Raw genomic sequence first — 23448 nt, 5'->3', positions numbered from 1 at the left:
TTTTTTTTTTTTTTTGTGTTCGAGAAATAGTATTTTTTTTTTAACTTCTTGAAGTGTGTTAATAGATTTTATAAAATTTGTGCCTAATAGAATTGAGTTAAAAATTTGATTTTGAATTTATTTTTGGAAAAATCTGAAATGTTTGTTTCTTTGATAAAGATAATTTTGGTTAGATTTGTAAAGTTGCGCGGGACCAGTGATAGTTTACTTAGGGATTGATTGAATTTTTTTTGGAAGTTAGTTTTCAGCGGGAGTGAAGTTTCTTGTTTAGCTTTTCTGAGTTTGAGTAATTAATTTTCTACCTAGTTTTGAGTTTTGTGAGCATTTATTGCTGTCTGAGAAATGTCTGAAAACAGCAGAATAGTGAGTTTTGCGTTTTACAGCAATTTTGAGTTGTGAGTTTTGAAAAAACAAAGATATTTTTTTTTTTTCTGAAAAGGTAGAGCTGATTTTGTTTGGAATTTTGGAAATGTAGTTAAAAGGTATTATTTTTGCTCTTTACTCTTATTGTTGTCTTTTTTTTTTCAAGTGTTTTAATGGTAGTTTCATAGTGAGGTTACTAGTGAGTGGTGTGACATTTGTTGTAACAGTGATCTAAATTTTTTTAATCTTTATCAATTTTTGAGCTTAATAGCTTTTTGTTTTGGTTTTCAATTAAAATTTTTTTTTGGTTGAACTTGTTGCAGTGTTGTAGTAACTTTAAAAAGTGGATGTGAAATGTGTTTGGAAATTTAAACTTTGATACTAGTGGAAGTGAAAATTTGTTTGAGAAGTTAAACTTAAATTTGTGGTATTAGAGATTACTTATGTGAGTTTAGTGTTGTGGAGATTTTGATTTGATTTTAGGATTTTTAAGAGTGATTAACTCCACTGAGTTTAGTACTGAGTTTCTGTTTTCAAGTTGGTTGTCTTTCAAAAACTTTTTCTTTTCTGGTTTCTGGTTATACTGTGTGGTTACTAAAAAAATTTGTGATTGCTCTTGAGGCTTAGTGTATTTCAAGGAGTTTTTGTTTTGAAGTGTTGAAGTGGTTTAAGGAGAAATATAGAATTGGGTTTTGTGAGATTTATGGATTTTGAGATTTATGGATTTTGAGATTTTGGAGTTGAGATTTTTTGTGTAAACACTTCCCTCTTGTCTGCTTTTGCATTTTTGTGCCTGCAGTTTTGTAGTTTTGATGTGAAGTTGTCATGCTTACGATTGCTACCTAGAGTGCAATGCATACTCTTCTTTTCTTTAATCACTCTCCAGGAGCTAGACTTTGAGAACATTGGTGCAGCATTGTTTTCTTTAAAAATTGTGGCAAACCCAATTTACATGTAAACAATTTACATGTAAACAAGAAGGTTGGACACCTTCTTGTTTACATGTAAATTCTGTTTGTTACCTGCTTCAGTTCTGTCTGTTGAATTCATTTTGGCTGTTTTCAGAATTTGATTTTTTTTTTTTTTTTTTTTGGTTTGAGCTTGAACTGTTTATGAATTTGATTATTTTAAGAGTGTTAGTTTTGTTTTCTTGAAAGATTAGTAAAGGTTTTTCTCAGTATTTACAACTGGTTTGCTCTAGGAGTTGTCTGCATTTGGTGAATTTCTTTTAGTTTCGGTTTCGAGTTCTTGACACAATAGTGTTATGTTTTTAAGGATTTTTTCGGGTGGTCCGAATTTTAATTTCCTTGTTTCCAAGTAAGTTTGTCTAAATTATTTTTTCCCTTTTTGCTTCTAGGTGCACACTAGATTCTTTCGGCTTAAATTTTTTTTGATCAAGTTTCTCTTTTCCGTTCCTAGGGGTGTTCTCCGTTTGTTTCAACTTCTAGTTCTGTTCAGTGTTTAATTCATTTAGGAATTTTTTTTTGTCACTGTTGGTTGAATGAATTATTAAGGTGTAATTTTCCCTCGCTGGTGATTTTTTTTTGTTTGTGTAATTTTATTAACTGGTTTTGCAAATGGATTTTTTTTATGACACTTCACTCCTGTTGCTGTTTAATTGGTTATATGAGTTGCATTTAGATTTTGAATTTAATTTGTTAAACTTAATGCTTTGTAAGTAAATTTTTTAATTTTTTTTTATCACTGCTCTCCGTGACAACTAGTTTTGAATGGATTATTTGTATGGCACTTAACTTGGTACTATTTTGAAATTCTGTTTTGTTTTGTCTTGAAAAAAAAAAAAATTGATGCTCAATTTTTTTTTCCCTGGTGCATGGGGGAATATGTTATGTCGAGAATTTCAATTATTAATATGTGTTTTAAGTCATTATTATTCTAATATTTTTATTTGTATTCATGTGTATTTTAATCTGGAAAAAGAAGTATTCTTAGGCTCTTAAGGTGTTGTTTAACTTGTTGTTCTTGAATAGGAATTGTAACAAAGGCGAGAGACGGTTGCGAGGACACACATCTGGTTTATGGCCGTTTCACTAACAATGTCGCCGTTTTAGCTCATGCGTGTGAAACGGAAGTTGCTTTCCTGTCGCTTTGTAAGTTTGCAGTTTTATTACTTCAAGACAGTGGGGGTGGCTGGTAATTGGATTTTCGTAAAAGCTTAGTTTCACTTGTTAGTTGGGGGGTCTATTTTTTTTCTCACGTTATGAGTGCAGATGTTTTTCGGATTTCATTGTCAGATTTTCTGGTGTTTGATTCGTCATGGGTGTGTCATTTTCTCAATTTAGATAACTTAAAATTCCGGGATTGGTAAGATTTAATTTTATGATTTTTTTGAAAGCCTATGAACTCACAAAGGCGGAGAAACCGAGTTTTCCTGGGTGCTTGCACCAGGCTAGAGTTCATTATTCTGATTCTGATTTTCAAGAAGAGTAAGAGGAGAAAAAGTGGGGGCTTGACCCTTCGGGTCTTGCTTCTCGCGAGCCGCGTGAACAGCCGGCAGAGGGTATGATTTTTCTCTCGGCTTTTAGCTGGCGAGAATTTGCGTTGGCATAAGGCATAGAGCTCAGCAGAAGAATTTCGATTTCTCTTATCCCAAGAATTGTTCGGCAGATTCTCTTGGTGATCCTGACATCCTGATGCGGTATTCCTGTTTTTACCGGCTTTGACTTCCTAATTAGATTTTGTTCCAAAGGTGCTCTACGCTTATGGTGAGTTTCGGGGCTTCCAGAATGAAAGAGACTCGTGTAGGACCCTTCTAAGGTGTGCATTGCTGTTTATTCGGCCTGTGCCAGCTGCGTAGATTTTTTTATCATCATTCCATGCTCTGGAATTTATTTATTGTAAGGACAGCTTCAATGGTGTTGCAACCAAGTCATCTTTAAAATTCGCAAGAACTGTCTGCCTCCATTAACGATGATTTTGTGAATAAAGGGCAGCAGGAATAATGTGGTGCTCGAGTAAACTTTGGACGCTGGACGATCTGTTGAACTATCTAAAACTCCGTATTAATCCGTCGATGATGGCATTCTCGATCTCTTCGAATGGTGAGCGAAATGAGTAGGACAATCTGTTGAACTCTCTAAAACTCCGTATTAATCCGTCGATGATGGCATTCTCGATCACTTCGAATGGTCAACGCAATGAGTAGGACGATCTGTTGAACTATCAGTACTCCATATTAATCAGTCGATGATGAAGAAAACTAAATTAAAGAAAATAAACCTTTTAAAACATACGTATTGATGGAATGTTTTAACTTTTAATGTAGTTTCCTCAAATATATTAGAACTGTTTTCTCAAAATTAGAAAGAGTTCGGAATAAAGGCATTTATCAATGTTTGTTTGAGAATGTTATTTATGTATTTTTTCCTTGCTCAATAGAACATAAAATTACATTTCAGTTAAATTTGTCTTTTATAAAAAAGTATATGTATATATGGTTTACACTATTTCTCATTGAATTCACTACTTTCTTCTTATTTTACGAAAAGAAACGTTTTGGTCAATCATAAGCATAAAATATGTAAAATACAAATTTAGAAATATATGATGAAAAATGTCGACTAATATTTCAAGTGCTAATTTAAATATAAATATATTATGTTTAGGGAAAGAAATTTCAAATTTAACGGATTTTAATTTTAAATTTCAAATTTAAATTTATTTTAATTGCTAAGTTAAATTTATTTAAACCTTTCATTAAGATTTAAGCGAATTTCTGCTAAATCTGTGAGTTAAATACTTAGTGGGTTTTAAATGACCTATTTATTAGAACTTGAGTTTAAGATGTTGTGCAGATTGCGGCTCCAAATTTAAATCTCTGCCATTTGTAAGATTTATATAAAATTATAAAAATAAATATAAGTATAAATTAACAATTTTAAATGGAGACACAGTTTGCGGCTACAATATAACATTAGCAAAGCCAATGCAAATATGCGTACTTTTCGTGCCATTATTTTCAAGTACATCAAACTTCCACTCATGTTTTATTATCTGAGAATCCTTCATCCTCATCTCCACAACTACATTCAATGTTCGAAGAAATACCATGTTCATCTGACACCTTTTTCGCGAATGTTGATCATAATGGTCTTGTCCAAGCATATTCTTCTTTGCCGCTCAATCGCTGATCCGCACCGATTTTCGCTACCTTTCAGTGCTCTGTGAAGCTATGGAACTATTCTTGGGGAAATGTTGTCTTTTTCTTCTTCTTCCTACTAATCCCTCTTATCTGAATAAGATCAAACGCATGACTTAATTCGCCTTCATAACTTCCAACACGAAATTAGGTCTCTTCATCAGATCTTCAGGCACCAACGCCACACCACTAAGGCGACCTTGTGCAGTAGCTTCATAGTTTTTACAATTGACGCAATTTGGAGGTATTGTAGTACCACGGAAATATCTCAAGCTATGTAAATAGCCTGAAAACAACCGAGTAAGAGCCGTTTTATCCTACCTCTCGCACTGGAAACCGAGCACAGTACAATAGATACACTACGACACCATGAGTCTGTCGGAACGTGTCTTTAAAAATTTTTAAAGTATGTCTTCTAAGCATAGTTCAAGGCATGCCAAAGCTTCAGCATAAACCTGATGCTTGGAATTCCCCTCTTTTACTAGTCTAAGAGCTATATTATTATATTACAGATTTACATGAGATGATAACGATTGCAGATGGAGGAATGTGGAATGGGACAAAGTCTTGAGTTTTCGATACTTCTTATTCCTTTAAACACATCTCGATCTAAAACATAATCCAAAGACATATAAATAGCAATCAATTCACATCTGAATACGGAACAGAAATTGTTATTTCTGCCCTTGAAAGATATTACCTTCCCCCCCCCCCAAATTTAAAAAATCACCGCTATTTGTCCGTTCATGTTCATTTTTACTGCGATCTCTATATATGACAACAGCCTCAACAGGTATTCTATTAGCGACTTTCAGTCTTAAGTATTCAAAATGTTGAGAGGATTTATTAGTCAATAACCCAGATAATGAGTACATAAGACATGTGAAGCTTTAAAAAATTTAAATTCAACAGAAGACGGCCAAACATCAAATTTTTTAGAATTTCTGAGGGGACTATTCCTTATAATTTTTGATTTCTTCTATCATTCAAACTGTTTGGAGTATGAAGTTCATCACGAAAACTAAATAGCTTGCTAAAATATATAGTAAAATTAAAGAGACTTCTCAGCCGCAAGCTTTGCAAACAGATTGGAAGAGAAAGATTTCGAGTGTAGTAGTCTTGCGAAATCCAGTAACGAGGCGTGCTGCAGTCAGTTGTTACGTTTCCAATTTTTTCAAAAATTGTATCCCAGCCTACATATAGGATTTGATAACCATATTAGAAAATCGGTCTTATAAGACTGATACGTTCTCCTTAGGATCTTGTCGTCAGTTGTAGCCGGACATAAATTTTAAAATATTCAGTCTCTTTCTAGCCTTAGATAAAAGTAGATCGATGGGCTTCTTACAGGTGATTTCAGTGTCAAGGACAAACCCATGTATTTTGGAATTCCTGTCCAACTGTAAGATGTGACCATTTAAGGAAATGTACCGACTCTAACTGTATAGACGTATTTTTATTATAAATAACCCAGTAATAGAGTTAAGAGGCTTAAAACTGAATTTGAGATCACCAGCAAAATCCTGAATTTCGAACATTAAATTGTTTATACTGGATTCGATATTGTCAATGTTTGGACAACTACACCAAGCTACAATACCGTCAGCAAATAAACTAATTATGAAATCACGAGTAATAACAGATGCCATTCCGTAAAAATATAAAGCAAAGATGCTGGGAATAAATACAATGAACAGTTTGTTGCAACAACTATATCCTACCACCTCGGCTGAAATTCTTCTTCCTTTCATAGACGCGTAATGTTTTAAATTTTCGTCGCACTTCTTTAATTTCAAGAGTTTACTTCCATAGTAACAGAGTAAAATATACAGTCACACGTATAATTTTTATTTTAATTTTGATACATTTTTAAAAAGGAGATTTTTTATTTCCGTTTTCTTAAAAAACATCGTAATGTATTAATCAATGAATTTGAAATGTGTTTATAATCTAACTATAAAATTCTCAAATATCTCTGTAAATTTTCACTTCGCGGTTACAGTTGTAATTCCGGATTTATGTACTTCAGCACCGAAAATTTCCGTATAGCAGTAAAATATTAAGAAAAAGACATTAAATATATATTAATTATTATTATACATAAAAGGTTTTGTCCATGAAGTTTCCAATTTTTTACAACAATTACATCATTTTGCATTGTTAAAGTATTCTTGGAATAAAAGAGACCAATATTGTTGGAAAATTAATCTGAACAATATATTTCAAATAAAACTTTATTTTGTTTCTGGAGTGAACTGCTTTCAGAAAGTGATTTAAGTTGCTAATTTAAAGCTTTATAGAAAAGCGATTTGATAATTAGAAACTGTGTTAGGTGGTGAGAGAGAGCCGTAAAATGGTGATTGATGTGCATAATGCATGGATTGAAAAGTAAAATAATTTTTGTACTGTTTCTTGGTACCAACAGCGATTGTGGTTTTCGTGCCAACGAATGCTTTGGCTCCCAGCGTTTTTAACTATCTTGGATTGAAGGCAAGTTGTATGTTAATATTGTTTTATATGACAATGTTTTATGTATTAATTTGTGCAAATAGAAGTAACAAAACTTATACATACAATTTGAAACCTAATGAAAATAGGAATTTTGATGCAACACAAAATATTGTGGACATATCAATGTTGCCAACTAAGAAACGTATTAGACGAGACAACGATATTCTTCTTCCTAACATTTCTACGGAATGTATTGTATATTATCAAGATAGAAAAATGTCCCAAGAAATTTCTGCTGTTAATGAAAATAAAGACAATTTTGGGAAAATATTCTGCGGGAACGAAATGAAAACTGATGAAAGTGCAAAACTAAATTATGTCGATTCAAATGATAGCATTAGAAGCTTTTTGATAGAAACAAGAGAAACACTTGTAGGGCGATATCCAGAAATTTCGGATGAAAGGAAATCTCGTATCTACTGTAAGATTCCATTGGCGTATAAGCAGATAAGCATGAGCCCCATCTTCATTCGTAAAATGAACCGGCAAGATGACATTAATTTAATAGATCTATGGACAGAATATGATACAACTCTTTCCCCTTCAAACAGTCAAATTCTTCTAAAAAGCAAGAATACATGTTTTGAAGAAAGCGTATTGACAAAGATTAAGGAAGACATCAGACGTGAAATTTACAATGATCTACCGGACATTGATAAAAATTTTATCAATGGTGAAGAATTGAATAATAAAGAATTTCAAGGATCTGGCAATATGGAATCAGAAGAAGTCCCTGATATAGATGCTGAAGACTGTGAAGTGTCAAACAATCAAGACACACAAAATGAAACATCCCCTAAGATTCAATCTGATATCAAAGGCGAGAGTTCCCTTGACAAAAGTGAGAAGAGCATCAACACAATTCGTGGAGATACACACAATCAAGATTATAGTAATTTAGCCGACCTACCGACAGATAACTTTAGAAAGGATTCCTGTGACTCTAATCATTTTACGACTAAGAGTGAAAATGACTCATTTCGAAGTAACATAGTAACAATGGAAGAAAACGTCACTCACGTAATTTCCAATATATTGCCAGATTCTGGCGATAATGTCCGTAACAATGACAAACATGAATACACTAAACGAAACTTAAACGAGAACGAAGAACAAAAAAAGACGGATCTTCCTGTCGACAAATATCTGCAACAAACAAAAACTGACCTCGCGACAACGAAACGTAAAGGAAATGTTCCAAATGATTATTATGTTACCTCTCTGAACAGAAGAAATAATGTCATTTTTAAAGCAATAGAAGGACCTGCACCTCTGCTTCTTTCTCTGTACTTCAGTGGGATTTGTGCTGGATACTTCATTGGAAACTTGTTGAAAAAATGAATCGACTTTTAAACTGCCATTGTTAAGTTCATAAAATACGTCTCATTAATACATTCAAAGCGAAAAAAAAAACTAAATTAAAGAAAATAAACCTTTTAAAACATACGTATTGATGGAATGTTTTGACTTTTAATGTAGTTTCCTCAAATATATTAGAATTGTTTTCTCAAAATTAGAAAGAGTTCGGAATAAAGGCATTTATCAATATTTGTTTGAGAATGTTATTTATGTATTTTTCCTTGCTCAATAGAACATAAAATTACATTTCAGTTAAATTTGTCTTTTATAAAAAAGTACATGTATATATGGTTTACACTATTTCTCATTGAATTCACTACTTTCTTCTTATTTTACGGAAAGAAACGTTTTGGTCAATCATAAGCATAAAATATGTAAAATACAAATTTAGAAATATATGATGAAAAATGTCGGCTAATATTTCAAGTGCTAATTTAAATATAAATATATTATGTTTAGGAAAAGAAATTTCAAATTTAACGGATTTTAATTTTAAATTTCAAATTTAAATTTATTTTAATTGCTAAGTTAAATTTATTTAACCCTTTCATTAAGCGAATTTCTGCTAAAACTGTGAGTTAAATACTTAGTGGGTTTTAAATGACCTATTTATTAGAACTTGAGTTTAAGATGTTGTGCAGATTGCGGCTCCAAATTTAAACCTCTGCCATTTGTAAGATTTATATAAAATTATAAAAATAAATATAAGTATAAATTAACAATTTTAATTGGAGACACAGTTTGCGGCTACAATATAACATTAGCAAAGCCAATGCAAATATGCGTACTTTTCGTGCCATTATTTTCAAGTACATCAAACTTCCACTCATGTTTTATTATCTGAGAATCCTTCATCCTCATCTCCACAACTACATTCAATGTTCGAAGAAATACCATGTTCATCTGACACCTTTTTCGCGAATGTTGATCATAATGGTCTTGTCCAAGCATATTCTTCTTAGCCGCTCAATCGCTGATCCGCACCGATTTTCGCTACCTTTCAGTGCTCTGTGAAGCTATGGAACTATTCTTGGGGAAATGTTGTCTTTTTCTTCTTCTTCCTACTAATCCCTCTTATCTGAATAAGATCAAACGCATGACTTAATCCGCCTTCATAACTTCCAACACAAAATTAGGTCTCTTCATCAGATCTTCAGGCACCAACGCCACACCACTAAGGCGACCTTGTGCAGTAGCTTCATAGTTTTTACAATTGACGCAATTTGGAGGTATTGTAGTACCACGGAAATATCTCAAGCTATGTAAATAGCCTGAAAACAACCGAGTAAGAGCCGTTTTATCCTACCTCTCGCACTGGAAACAGAGCACAGTACAATAGATACACTACGACCCCATGAGTCTGTCGGAACGTGTCTTTAAAAATTTTTAAAGTATGTCTTCTAAGCATAGTTCAAGGCATGCCAAAGCTTCAGCATAAACCTGATGCTTGGAATTCCCCTCTTTTACTAGTCTAAGAGCTATATTATTATATTACAGATTTACATGAGATGATAACGATTGCAGATTGAGGAATGTGGAATGGGACAAAGTCTTGAGTTTTCGAAACTTCTTATTCCTTTAAACTCTCTAATACTTCACGAACTATGTAGGTATTAGATTATATTTCGGCTGTCTATATTTCTCTAGACAGATATCGATCTAAAACACAATCCAAAGACATATAAATAGCAATCAATTCACATCTGAATACGGAACAGAAATTTTTATTTCTGCCCTTGAAAGATATTACCTTCCCCCCCCCCCCAAAAAAATAAATTTTTTTTAAATCACCGCTATTTGTCCGTTCATGTTCATTTTTACTGCGATCTCTATATATGACAACAGCCTCAACAGCTATTCTATTAGCGACTTTCAGTCTTAAGTGTTCAACATGTTGAGAGGATTTATTAGTCAATAACCCAGATAATGAGTACATAAGTCATGTGAAGCTTTAAAAAATTTAAATTCAACAGAAGACGGCCAAACATCAAATTTTTTAGAATTTCTGAGGGGACTATTCCTTATAATTTTTGATTTCTTCTATCATTCAAAATGTTTGGAGTATGAAGTTCATCACGAAAACTAAATAGCTTGCTAAAATATATAGTAAGATTAAAGAGACTTCTCAGCCACAAGCTTTGCAAACAGATTGGAAGAGAAAGATTTCGAGTGTAGTAGTCTTGCGAAGTCCAGTAACGAGGCGTGCTGCAGTCAGTTGTTACGTTTCCAATTTTTTCAAAAATTGTATCCCAGCCTACATATAGGATTTGATAACCATATTAGAAAATCGGTCTTATAAGACTGATACGTTCTCCTTAGGATCTTGTCGTCAGTTGTAGCCGGACATAAATTTTAAAATATTCAGTCTCTTTCTAGCCTTAGATAAAAGTAGATCGATGGGCTTCTTACAGGTGATTTCAGTGTCAAGGACAAACCCATGTATTTTGGAATTCCTGTCCAACTGTAAGATGTGACCTTTTAAGGAAATGTTCCGACTCTAACTGTATAGACGTATTTTTATTATAAATAACCCAGTAATAGAGTTAAGAGGCTTAAAACTGAATTTGAGATCACCAGCAAAATCATGAATTTCGAACATTAAATTATTTATACTGGATTCGATATTGTCAATGTTTGGACAACTACACCAAGCTACAATACCGTCAGCAAATAAACTAATTATGAAATCACGAGTAATAACAGATTCCATTCCGTAAAAATATAAAGCAAAGGTGCTGGGAATAAATACAATGAACAGTTTGTTGCAACAACTATATCCTACCACCTCGGCTGAAATTCTTCTTCCTTTCATAGACGCGTAATATTTTAAATTTTCGTCGCACTTCTTTAATTTCAAGAGTTTACTTCCATAGTAACAGAGTAAAATATACAGTCACACGTATAATTTTTATTTTAATTTTGATACATTTTTAAAAAGGAGATTTTTTATTTCCGTTTTCTTAAAAAACATCGTAATGTATTAATCAATGAATTTGAAATGTGTTTATAATCCAACTGTAAAATTCTAAAATATCTCTGTAAATTTTCACTTCGCGGTTACAGTTGTAATTCCGGATTTATGTACTTCAGCACCGAAAATTTCCGTATAGCAGTAAAATATTAAGAAAAAGACATTAAATATATATTAATTATTATTATACATAAAAGGTTTTGTCCATGAAGTTTCCAATTTTTTACAACAATTACATCATTTTGCATTGTTAAAGTATTCTTGGAATGAAAGAGACCAATATTGTTGGAAAATTAATCTGAACAATATATTTCAAATAAAACTTTATTTTGTTTCTGGAGTGAACTGCTTTCAGAAAGTGATTTAAGTTGCTAATTTAAAGCTTTATAGAAAAGCGATTTGATAATTAGAAACTGTGTTAGGTGGTGAGAGAGAGCCGTAAAATGGTGATTGAAGTGCATAATGCATGGATTGAAAAGTAAAATAATTTTCGTACTGTTTCTTGGTACCAACAGCGATTGTGGTTTTCGTGCCAACGAATGCTTTCGCTCCCAGCGTTTTTAACTATCTTGGATTGAAGGCAAGTTGTATGCTAATATTGTTTTATATGACAATGTTTTATGTATTAATTTGTGCAAATAGAAGTAACAAAACTTATACATACAATTTGAAACCTAATGAAAATAGGAATTTTGATGCAACACAAAATATTGTGGATATATCAATGTTGCCAACTAAGAAACGTATTAGACGAGACAACGATATTCTTCTTCCTAACATTTCTACGGAATGTATTGTATATTATCAAGATAGAAAAATGTCCCAAGGAATTTCTGCTGTTAATGAAAATAAAGACAATTTTGGGAAAATATTTTGCGGGAACGAAATGAAAACTGATGAAAGTGCAAAACTAAATTATGTCGATTCAAATGATAGCATTAGAAGCTTTTTGATAGAAACAAGAGAAACACTTGTAAGGCGATATCCAGAAATTTCGGATGAAAGGAAATCTCGTATCTACTGTAAGATTCCATTGGCGTATAAGCAGATAAGCATGAGCCCCATCTTCATTCGTAAAATGAACCGGCAAGATGACATTAATTTAATAGATCTATGGACAGAATACGATACAACTCTTTCCCCTTCAAACAGTCAAATTCTTCTAAAAAGCAAGAATACATATTTTGAAGAAAGCGTATTGACAAAGATTAAGGAAGACATCAGACGTGAAATTTACAATGATCTACCGGACATTGATAAAAATTTTATCAATGGTGAAGAATTGAATAATAAAGAATTTCAAGGATCTGGCAATATGGAATCAGAAGAAGTCCCTGATATAGATGCTGAAGACTGTGAAGTGTCAAACAATCAAGACACACAAAATGAAACATCCCCTAAGATTCAATCTGATATCAAAGGCGAGAGTTCCCTTGAGAAAAGTGAGAAGAGCATCAACACAATTCGTGGAGATACACACAATCAAGATTATAGTAATTTAGCCGACCTACCGACAGATAACTTTAGAAAGGATTCCTGTGACACTAATCATTTTACGACTAAGAGTGGAAATGACTCATTTCGAAGTAACACAGTAACAATGGAAGAAAACGTCACTCACGTAATTTCCAATATATTGCCAGATTCTGGCGATAATGTCCGTAACAATGACAAACATGAATACACTAAACGAAACTTAAACGAGAACGAAGAACAAAATAAGACGGATCTTCCTGTTGACAAATATCTGCAACAAACAAAAACTGACCTCGCGACAACGAAACGTAAAGGAAATGTTCCAAATGATTATTATGTTACCTCTCTGAACAGAAGAAATAATGTCATTTTTAAAGCAATAGAAGGACATGCACCTCTGCTTCTTTCTCTGTACTTCACTGGGATTTGTGCTGGATACTTCATTGGAAACTTGTTGAAAAAATGAATCGACTTTTAAACTGCCATTGTTAAGTTCATAAAATACGTCTCATTAATACATTCAAAGCGAAAAAAAACTAAATTAAAGAAAATAAACCATTTAAAACATACATATTGATGGAATGTTTTAACTTTTAATGTAGTTTCCTCAAATACATTAAAATTGTTTTCTCAAAATTAGAAAGAGTTCGGAATAAAGGCATTTATCAATATTTGTTTGAGAATGTGATTTATGTATTTTTTCCTTGCTCAATAGAACATAAAATTACATTTCAGTTAAATTTGTCTTTTATAAAAAAGTACATGTATATATGGTTTACACTATTTCTCATTGAATTCACTACTTTCTTCTTATTTTACGGAAAGAAAGGTTTTGGTCAATCATAAGCATAAAATATGTAAAATACAAATTTAGAAATATATGATGAAAAATTTCGACTAAGATTTCATGTGCTAATTTAAATATAAATATATTATGTTTAGGGAAAGAAATTTCAAATTTAACGGATTTTAATTTTAAATTTCAAATTTAAATTTATTTTAATTGCTAAGTTAAATTTATTTAACCCTTTCATTAAGATTTAAGCGAATTTCTGCTAAATCTGTGAGTTAAATACTTAGTGGGTTTTAAATGACCTATTTATTAGAACTTGAGGTTAAGATGTTGTGCAGATTGCGGCTCCAAATTTAAATCTCTGCCATTTGTAAGATTTATATAAAATTATAAAAATAAATATAAGTATAAATTAACAATTTTAAATGGAGACAAAGTTTGCGGCTACAATATAACATTAGCAAAGCCAATGCAAATATGCGTACTTTTCGTGCCATTATTTTCAAGTACATCAAACTTCCACTCATGTTTTATTATCTGAGAATCCTTCATCCTCATCTCCACAACTACATTCAATGTTCGAAGAAATACCATGTTCATCTGACACCTTTTTCGCGAATGTTGATCATAATGGTCTTGTCCAAGCATATTCTTCTTAGCCGCTCAATCGCTGATCCGCACCGATTTTCGCTACCTTTCAGTGCTCTGTGAAGCTATGGAACTATTCTTGGGGAAATGTTGTCTTTTTCTTCTTCTTCCTACTAATCCCTCTTATCTGAATAAGATCAAACGCATGACTTAATCCGCCTTCATAACTTCCAACACAAAATTAGGTCTCTTCATCAGATCTTCAGGCACCAACGCCACACCACTAAGGCGACCTTGTGCAGTAGCTTCATAGTTTTTACAATTGACGCAATTTGGAGGTATTGTAGTACCACGGAAATATCTCAAGCTATGTAAATAGCCTGAAAACAACCGAGTAAGAGCCGTTTTATCCTACCTCTCGCACTGGAAACAGAGCACAGTACAATAGATACACTACGACCCCATGAGTCTGTCGGAACGTGTCTTTAAAAATTCTTAAAGTATGTCTTCTAAGCATAGTTCAAGGCATGCCAAAGCTTCAGCATAAACCTGATGCTTGGAATTCCCCTCTTTTACTAGTCTAAGAGCTATATTATTATATTACAGATTTACATGAGATGATAACGATTGCAGATTGAGGAATGTGGAATGGGACAAAGTCTTGAGTTTTCGATACTTCTTATTCCTTTAAACTCTCTAATACTTCACGAACTATGTAGGTATTAGATTATATTTCGGCTGTCTATATTTCTCTAGACAGATATCGATCTAAAACACAATCCAAAGACATATAAATAGCAATCAATTCACATCTGAATACGGAACAGAAATTTTTATTTCTGCCCTTGAAAGATATTACCTTCCCCCCCCCCCCAAAAAAAAAATTTTTAAATCACCGCTATTTGTCCGTTCATGTTCATTTTTACTGCGATCTCTATGTATGACAACAGCCTCAACAGGTATTCTATTAGCGACTTTCAGTCTTAAGTGTTCAACATGTTGAGAGGATTTATTAGTCAATAACCCAGATAATGAGTACATAAGTCATGTGAAGCTTTAAAAAATTTAAATTCAACAGAAGACGGCCAAACATCAAATTTTTTAGAATTTCTGAGGGGACTATTCCTTATAATTTTTGATTTCTTCTATCATTCAAAATGTTTGGAGTATGAAGTTCATCACGAAAACTAAATAGCTTGCTAAAATATATAGTAAGATTAAAGAGACTTCTCAGCCGCAAGCTTTGCAAACAGATTGGAAGAGAAAGATTTCAAGTGTAGTACTCTTGCGAAGTCCAGTAACGAGGCGTGCTGCAGTCAGTTGTTACGTTTCCAATTTTTTCAAAAATTGTATCCCAGCCTACATATAGGATTTGATAACCATATTAGAAAATCGGTCTTATAAGACTGATACGTTCTCCTTAGGATCTTGTCGTCAGTTGTAGCCGGACATAAATTTTAAAATATTCAGTCTCTTTCTAGCCTTAGATAAAAGTAGATCGATGGGATTCTTACAGGTGATTTCAGTGTCAAGGACAAACCCATGTATTTTGGAATTCCTGTCCAACTGTAAGATGTGACCATTTAAGGAAATGTTCCGACTCTAACTGTATAGACGTATTTTTATTATAAATAACCCAGTAATAGAGTTAAGAGGCTTAAAACTGAATTTGAGATCACCAGCAAAATCATGAATTTCGAACATTAAATTATTTATACTGGATTCGATATTGTCAATGTTTGGACAACTACACCAAGCTACAATACCGTCAGCAAATAAACTAATTATGAAATCACGAGTAATAACAGATTCCATTCCGTAAAAATATAAAGCAAAGGTGCTGGGAATAAATACAATGAACAGTTTGTTGCAACAACTATATCCTACCACCTCGGCTGAAATTCTTCTTCCTTTCATAGACGCGTAATGTTTTAAATTTTCGTCGCACTTCTTTAATTTCAAGAGTTTACTTCTATAGTAACAGAGTAAAATATACAGTCACACGTATAATTTTTATTTTAATTTTGATACATTTTTAAAAAGGAGATTTTTTATTTCCGTTTTCTTAAAAAACATCGTAATGTATTAATCAATGAATTTGAAATGTGTTTATAATCTAACTATAAAATTCTAAAGTATCTCTGTAAATTTTCACTTCGCGGTTACAGTTGTAATTCCGGATTTATGTACTTCAGCACCGAAAATTTCCGTATAGCAGTAAAATATTAAGAAAAAGACATTAAATATATATTAATTATTATTATACATAAAAGGTTTTGTCCATGAAGTTTCCAATTTTTTACAACAATTACATCATTTTGCATTGTTAAAGTATTTTTGGAATAAAAGAGACCAATATTGTTGTAAAATTAATCTGAACAATATATTTCAAATAAAACTTTATTTTGTTTCTGGAGTGAACTGCTTTCAGAAAGTGATTTAAGTTGCTAATTTAAAGCTTTATAGAAAAGCGATTTGATAATTAGAAACTGTGTTAGGTGGTGAGAGAGAGCCGTAAAATGGTGATTGAAGTGCATAATGCATGGATTGAAAAGTAAAATAATTTTCGTACTGTTTCTTGGTACCAACAGCGATTGTGGTTTTCGTGCCAACGAATGCTTTGGCTCCCAGCGTTTTTAACTATCTTGGATTGAAGGCAAGTTGTATGCTAATATTGTTTTATATGACAATGTTTTATGTATTAATTTGTGCAAATAGAAGTAACAAAACTTATACATACAATTTGAAACCTAATGAAAATAGGAATTTTGATGCAACACAAAATATTGTGGATATATCAATGTTGCCAACTAAGAAACGTATTAGACGAGACAACGATATTCTTCTTCCTAACATTTCTACGGAATGTATTGTATATTATCAAGATAGAAAAATGTCCCAAGAAATTTCTGCTGTTAATGAAAATAAAGACAATTTTGGGAAAATATTTTGCGGGAACGAAATGAAAACTGATGAAAGTGCAAAACTAAATTATGTCGATTCAAATGATAGCATTAGAAGCTTTTTGATAGAAACAAGAGAAACACTTGTAAGGCGATATCCAGAAATTTCGGATGAAAGGAAATCTCGTATCTACTGTAAGATTCCATTGGCGTATAAGCAGATAAGCATGAGCCCCATCTTCATTCGTAAAATGAACCGGCAAGATGACATTAATTTAATAGATCTATGGACAGAATATGATACAACTCTTTCCCCTTCAAACAGTCAAATTCTTCTAAAAAGCAAGAATACATGTTTTGAAGAAAGCGTATTGACAAAGATTAAGGAAGACATCAGACGTGAAATTTACAATGATCTACCGGACATTGATAAAAATTTTATCAATGGTGAAGAATTGAATAATAAAGAATTTCAAGGATCTGGCAATATGGAATCAGAAGAAGTCCCTGATATAGATGCTGAAGACTGTGAAGTGTCAAACAATCAAGACACACAAAATGAAACATCCCCTAAGATTCAATCTGATATCAAAGGCGAGAGTTCCCTTGAGAAAAGTGAGAAGAGCATCAACACAATTCGTGGAGATACACACAATCAAGATTATAGTAATTTAGCCGACCTACCGACAGATAACTTTAGAAAGGATTCCTGTGACACTAATCATTTTACGACTAAGAGTGGAAATGACTCATTTCGAAGTAACACAGTAACAATGGAAGAAAAAATCACTCACGTAATTTCCAATATATTGCCAGATTCTGGCGATAATGTCCGTAACAATGACAAACATGAATACACTAAACGAAACTTAAACGAGAACGAAGAACAAAATAAGACGGATCTTCCTGTCGACAAATATCTGCAACAAACAAAAACTGACCTCGCGACAACGAAACGTAAAGGAAATGTTCCAAATGATTATTATGTTACCTCTCTGAACAGAAGAAATAATGTCATTTTTAAAGCAATAGAAGGACATGCACCTCTGCTTCTTTCTCTGTACTTCACTGGGATTTGTGCTGGATACTTCATTGGAAACTTGTTGAAAAAATGAATCGACTTTTAAACTGCCATTGTTAAGTTCATAAAATACGTCTCATTAATACATTCAAAGCGAAAAAAAAACTAAATTAAAGAAAATAAACCTTTTAAAACATACGTATTGATGGAATGTTTTAACTTTTAATGTAGTTTCCTCAAATATATTAGAACTGTTTTCTCAAAATTAGAAAGAGTTCGGAATAAAGGCATTTATCAATATTTGTTTGAGAATGTTATTTATGTATTTTTTCCTTGCTCAATAGAACATAAAATTACATTTCAGTTAAATTTGTCTTTTATAAAAAAGTACATGTATATATGGTTTACACTATTTCTCATTGAATTCACTACTTTCTTCTTATTTTACGGAAAGAAAGGTTTTGGTCAATCATAAGCATAAAATATGTAAAATACAAATTTAGAAATATATGATGAAAAATGTCGACTAATATTTCAAGTGCTAATTTAAATATAAATATATTATGTTTAGGGAAAGAAATTTCAAATTTAACGGATTTTAATTTTAAATTTCAAATTTAAATTTATTTTAATTGCTAAGTTAAATTTATTTAACCCTTTCATTAAGATTTAAGCGAATTTCTGCTAAATCTGTGAGTTAAATACTTAGTGGGTTTTAAATGACCTATTTATTAGAACTTGAGTTTAAGATGTTGTGCAGATTGCGGCTCCAAATTTAAACCTCTGCCATTTGTAAGATTTATATAAAATTATAAAAATAAATATAAGTATAAATTAACAATTTTAATTGGAGACATAGTTTGCGCCTACAATATAATATTAGCAAAGCCAATGCAAATATGCGTACTTTTCGTGCCATTATTTTCAAGTACATCAAACTTCCACTCATGTTTTATTATCTGAGAATCCTTCATCCTCATCTCCACAACTACATTCAATGTTCTAAGAAATACCATGTTCATCTGACACCTTTTTCGCGAATGTTGATCATAATGGTCTTGTCCAAGCATATTCTTCTTTGCCGCTCAATCACTGATCCGCACCGATTTTATCTACCTTTCAGTGCTCTGTGAAGCTATGGAACTATTCTTGGGGAAATGTTGTCTGTTTATTCTTCTTCCTACTAATCCCTCTTATCTGAATAAGATCAAACGCATGACTTAATTCGCCTTCATAACTTCCAACACGAAATTAGGTCTCTTCATCAGATCTTCAGGCACCAACGCCACACCACTAAGGCGACCTTGTGCAGTAGCTTCATAGTTTTTACAATTGACGCAATTTGGAGGTATTGTAGTACCACGGAAATATCTCAAGCTATGTAAATAGCCTGAAAACAACCGAGTAAGAGCCGTTTTATCCTACCTCTCGCACTGGAAACCGAGCACAGTACAATAGATACACTACGACACCATGAGTCTGTCGGAACGCGTCTTTAAAAATTTTTAAAGTATGTCTTCTAAGCATAGTTCAAGGCATGCCAAAGCTTCAGCATAAACCTGATGCTTGGAATTCCCCTCTTTTACTAGTCTAAGAGCTATATTATTATATTACAGATTTACATGAGATGATAACGATTGCAGATTGAGGAATGTGGAATGGGACAAAGTCTTGAGTTTTCGATACTTCTTATTCCTTTAAACTCTCTAATACTTCACGAACTATGTAGGTATTAGATTATATTTCGGCTGTCTATATTTCTCTAGACAGATATCGATCTAAAACACAATCCAAAGACATATAAATAGCAATCAATTCACATCTGAATACGGAACAGAAATTTTTATTTCTGCCCTTGAAAGATATTACCTTCCCCCCCCCCAAAAAAAATTTTTAAATCACCGCTATTTGTCCGTTCATGTTCATTTTTACTGCGATCTCTATGTATGACAACAGCCTCAACAGGTATTCTATTAGCGACTTTCAGTCTTAAGTGTTCAACATGTTGAGAGGATTTATTAGTCAATAACCCAGATAATGAGTACATAAGTCATGTGAAGCTTTAAAAAATTTAAATTCAACAGAAGACGGCCAAACATCAAATTTTTTAGAATTTCTGAGGGGACTATTCCTTATAATTTTTGATTTCTTCTATCATTCAAAATGTTTGGAGTATGAAGTTCATCACGAAAACTAAATAGCTTGCTAAAATATATAGTAAAATTAAACAGACTTCTCAGCCACAAGCTTTGCAAACAGATTGGAAGAGAAAGATTTCGAGTGTAGTAGTCTTGCGAAGTCCAGTAACGAGGCGTGCTGCAGTCAGTTGTTACGTTTCCAATTTTGTCAAAAATTGTATCCCAGCCTACATATAGGATTTGATAACCATATTAGAAAATCGGTCTTATAAGACTGATACGTTCTCCTTAGGATCTTGTCGTCAGTTGTAGCCGGACATAAATTTTAAAATATTCAGTCTCTTTCTAGCCTTAGATAAAAGTAGATCGATGGGCTTCTTACAGGTGATTTCAGTGTCAAGGACAAACCCATGTATTTTGGAATTCCTGTCCAACTGTAAGATGTGACCATTTAAGGAAGTGTTCCGACTCTAACTGTATAGACGTATTTTTATTATAAATAACCCAGTAATAGAGTTAAGAGGCTTAAAACTGAATTTGAGATCACCAGCAAAATCATGAATTTCGAACATTAAATTGTTTATACTGGATTCGATATTGTCAATGTTTGGACAACTACACCAAGCTACAATACCGTCAGCAAATAAACTAATTATGAAATCACGAGTAATAACAGATTCCATTCCGTAAAAATATAAAGCAAAGGTGCTGGGAATAAATACAATGAACAGTTTGTTGCAACAACTATATCCTACCACCTCGGCTGAAATTCTTCTTCCTTTCATAGACGCGTAATGTTTTAAATTTTCGTCGCACTTCTTTAATTTCAAGAGTTTACTTCCATAGTAACAGAGTAAAATATACAGTCACACGTATAATTTTTATTTTAATTTTGATACATTTTTAAAAAGGAGATTTTTTTATTTCCGTTTTCTTAAAAAACATCGTAATGTATTAATCAATGAATTTGAAATGTGTTTATAATCTAACTATAAAATTCTAAAATATCTCTGTAAATTTTCACTTCGCGGTTACAGTTGTAATTCCGGATTTATGTACTTCAGCACCGAAAATTTCCGTATAGCAGTAAAATATTAAGAAAAAGACATTAAATATATATTAATTATTATTATACATAAAAGGTTTTGTCCATGAAGTTTCCAATTTTTTACAACAATTACATCATTTTGCATTGTTAAAGTATTCTTGGAATAAAAGAGACCAATATTGTTGGAAAATTAATCTGAACAATATATTTCAAATAAAACTTTATTTTGTTTCTGGAGTGAACTGCTTTCAGAAAGTGATTTAAGTTGCTAATTTAAAGCTTTATAGAAAAGCGATTTGATAATTAGAAACTGTGTTAGGTGGTGAGAGAGAGCCGTAAAATGGTGATTGAAGTGCATAATGCATGGATTGAAAAGTAAAATAATTTTCGTACTGTTTCTTGGTGCCAACAGCGATTGTGGTTTTCGTGCCAACGAATGCTTTGGCTCCCAGCGTTTTTAACTATCTTGGATTGAAGGCAAGTTGTATGCTAATATTGTTTTATATGAGAATGTTTTATGTATTAATTTGTGCAAATAGAAGTAACAAAACTTATACATACAATTTGAAACCTAATGAAAATAGGAATTTTGATGCAACACAAAATATTGTGGATATATAAATGTTGCCAACTAAGAAACGTATTAGACGAGACAACGATATTCTTCTTCCTAACATTTCTACGGAATGTATTGTATATTATCAAGATAGAAAAATGTCCCAAGAAATTTCTGCGGTTAATGAAAATAAAGACAATTTTGGGAAAATATTTTGCGGGAACGAAATGAAAACTGATGAAAGTGCAAATCTAAATTATGTCGATTCAAATGATAGCATTAGAAGCTTTTTGATAGAAACAAGAGAAACACTTGTAGGGCGATATCCAGAAATTTCGGATGAAAGGAAATCTCGTATCTACTGTAAGATTCCATTGGCGTATAAGGAGGTAAGCATGAGCCCCATCTTCATTCCTAAAATGAACCGGCAAGATGAGATTAATTTAATAGATCTATGGACAGAATATGATACAACTCTTTCCCCTTCAAACAGTCAAATTCCTCTAAAACGCAAGAATACATGTTTTGAAGAAAGCATATTGACAAAGATTAAGGAAGACATCAGACGTGAAATTTACAATGATCTACCGGACATTGATAAAAATTTTATCAATGGTGAAGAATTGAATAATAAAGAATTTCAAGGATCTGGCAATATGGAATCAGAAGAAGTCCCTGATATAGATGCTGAAGACTGTGAAGTGTCAAACAATCAAGACACACAAAATGAAACATCCCCTAAGATTCAATCTGATATCAAAGGCGAGAGTTCCATTGAGAAAAGTGAGAAGAGCATCAACACAATTCGTGGAGATACACACAATCAAGATTATAGTAATTTAGCCGACCTACCGACAGATAACTTTAGAAAGGATTCCTGTGACACTAATCATTTTACGACTAAGAGTGGAAATGACTCATTTCGAAGTAACACAGTAACAATGGAAGAAAACGTCACTCACGTAATTTCCAATATATTGCCAGATTCTGGCGATAATGTCCGTAACAATGACAAACATGAATACACTAAACGAAACTTAAACGAGAACGAAGAACAAAATAAGACGGATCTTCCTGTCGACAAATATCTGCAACAAACAAAAACTGACCTCGCGACAACGAAACGTAAAGGAAATGTTCCAAATGATTATTATGTTACCTCTCTGAACAGAAGAAATAATGTCATTTTTAAAGCAATAGAAGGACATGCACCTCTGCTTCTTTCTCTGTACTTCACTGGGATTTGTGCTGGATACTTCATTGGAAACTTGTTGAAAAAATGAATCGACTTTTAAACTGCCATTGTTAAGTTCATAAAATACGTCTCATTAATACATTCAAAGCGAAAAAAAAACTAAATTAAAGAAAATAAACCTTTTAAAACATACGTATTGATGGAATGTTTTAACTTTTAATGTAGTTTCCTCAAATATATTAGAACTGTTTTCTCAAAATTAGAAAGAGTTCGGAATAAAGGCATTTATCAATATTTGTTTGAGAATGTTATTTATGTATTTTTTCCTTGCTCAATAGAACATAAAATTACATTTCAGTTAAATTTG

This window comes from Stegodyphus dumicola, chromosome 5, assembly GCF_044657685.1.
Source record: "Stegodyphus dumicola isolate Sdum_Otavi_A_Nest chromosome 5, ASM4465768v1".
NCBI lineage: Eukaryota > Metazoa > Arthropoda > Arachnida > Araneae > Eresidae > Stegodyphus > Stegodyphus dumicola.
The sequence above is the reverse complement of the archived record's forward strand: the minus strand, read 5'-3'. Positions refer to the sequence as shown.